General features: G+C 37.1%; 1 long non-coding RNA gene across 1 annotated transcript; it reads right to left on the bottom strand.

Annotated features, from left to right (window-relative positions):
* Positions 1-268: 268 nt before the first annotated feature.
* LOC136840668 (uncharacterized) lies at positions 269-1,862 on the bottom strand. Its single transcript, XR_010853703.1, has 2 exons — positions 1,746-1,862; positions 269-480 (listed from the first exon to the last, which is right to left on the bottom strand). It is a non-coding gene; the product is annotated as an uncharacterized lncRNA (long non-coding RNA).

Genomic DNA, 1,862 nt, shown 5'->3' with positions numbered 1-1,862 from the left:
AAACTGGTCATATATACCAAACCAGTTTCGAAAGTATAAAAACCATAGCTTTATACTAGCTACAAATTCGAGATTATACTTGGAAAACAGATTATACCTGGAAAATATTTAAGATACATCCAGGGCATTGCCTAATTACCCAAGTCATTACCACCAAATTAAAATAAAGTTATCCAGTGTTTAAACTATAGTGATCAGATTAACTTAACTGCTAATTAAGATTTTTATTAAGATCAGTAAATCTCATCAGGAGAAGTAAATTAAAAGAATAGCTTGCACATATATTAAATAACCAGCATGAGCGTTCCCACTCCATATAGATCAGGTTCTACTGAGCCATGAAGTAGCCAACCCAACTACCTATGATTATAGAGGCACCTGGGCTACAGTATTTCAGCTCGCTTGAGAAACTTCAGTTTAAGGTAGTAGTAGTAGTAGTTCTGGTTTAGGCTATGGAAATCTTCCGTTGGGCAGCAGAACCTGGAAAATTAAGACAAGTTGTCAAATTTGCTCAGTTTGGTAATTAAGACATGTAAACCTATCCACAACTAATCTGATAAAACTTTAAAGATTTAAGAACAATAAGCACGAAAAAGTTTAAGTTAAAAAGCCAATGAGTAAAATAATATTCCTTGGGAATAATTTGTCAAAGCAGTTTACTATAATAAGGCATTAAAAACAGTTTTACTTCTCTGACTTAATACTTCGTTAAGTTTAGTAAATACCATATGACCTGATGACCTACCACTAAATACTGGTTACTTTTAAACCTATAATAGAAAAAAATTACCGTATGAAATTCAGATTAGCCCCAATTTGGCATTTTATTAACCTGTCGGTGAAGGGACGAAGTTTATACAGGATGTAAAATTGTTTTAAACTTTAGATTAAACCCACAAACAATTGTTCAAGAACCCACAAGGATTAAACCCAAACCAAATACTAGTTTTTTTAACACATGGATAAACCCACAAACCAAACAAGTTCTAGACCCCAAAAATAACCCACAAGGATTAAACCCACAAACCAAACAAGTTCTAGACCCCACAAGAGAAGGCTTAAACCCACAAACCATATACTAGTTTTTGAACAAGGATAAACCCATAAACCAAAAGTCCTAGCCCCCACAAGAGAAGGCTTAAAACCGACAAACCAAATACTAGTCTTAGAAACCACAAGAAAACTGCCAACACAAATTGATAAGGCGACGTTAAATAGGTAATTATTTATGAAAATTAAGCAAAGACTGACTAAACTTTCTTTCAGGCTAGCCCGCCTTTACAAAGCCACTGATCCTACACTTAGTTCCCCTACAGGCCTTTGCTCTCTCATCTGGTAACTTACTAATTAATATTTTAAAGGAACTTGACACTAATCCTCGTATACATGAAGGCACTGCAACCTAGGACTGAAGGCTCCAATTAGGCAAAACATTACGAGCTTTACTTTGAGGATGCTTGTTTGATGTTCTGATCTACGATTATTTTAACTTCCGGTTTAGTTATAGGTTTAAAAGCAACACGTCTATTACTAGTACTACCAATTCTGACACTTGCGATTACACCTAAGCTTCATTTACACCAGCAACTTAACCTAAGTTTTATGCAAGCCCCCCTATCGACTCGCGATAGACTAGGTCTATCGCGAATCCAAGGAGATTCTCCCCCCGTCAGGGGCCTCTGCCCCCGAAGGGGGGAGAGTAGCTTGCATAGTTTTAAAATTAGAAAATAAAGAAACCACCTTACCTTGAAGTTCTGAAGGAAAAATATTTACCATCGAGTTCTGGAACACCAGCAGGTTGAGGGACTATCGTAGGCCGTCGGGCTGAGGGACTATCGTAGGCCGTCGGGCTGAGGACTATC

This window comes from Macrobrachium rosenbergii, chromosome 8 (assembly GCF_040412425.1).
Source record: "Macrobrachium rosenbergii isolate ZJJX-2024 chromosome 8, ASM4041242v1, whole genome shotgun sequence".
NCBI classification, from domain to species: domain Eukaryota; kingdom Metazoa; phylum Arthropoda; class Malacostraca; order Decapoda; family Palaemonidae; genus Macrobrachium; species Macrobrachium rosenbergii.
This window is presented reverse-complemented; position numbering and strand designations above follow the sequence as displayed.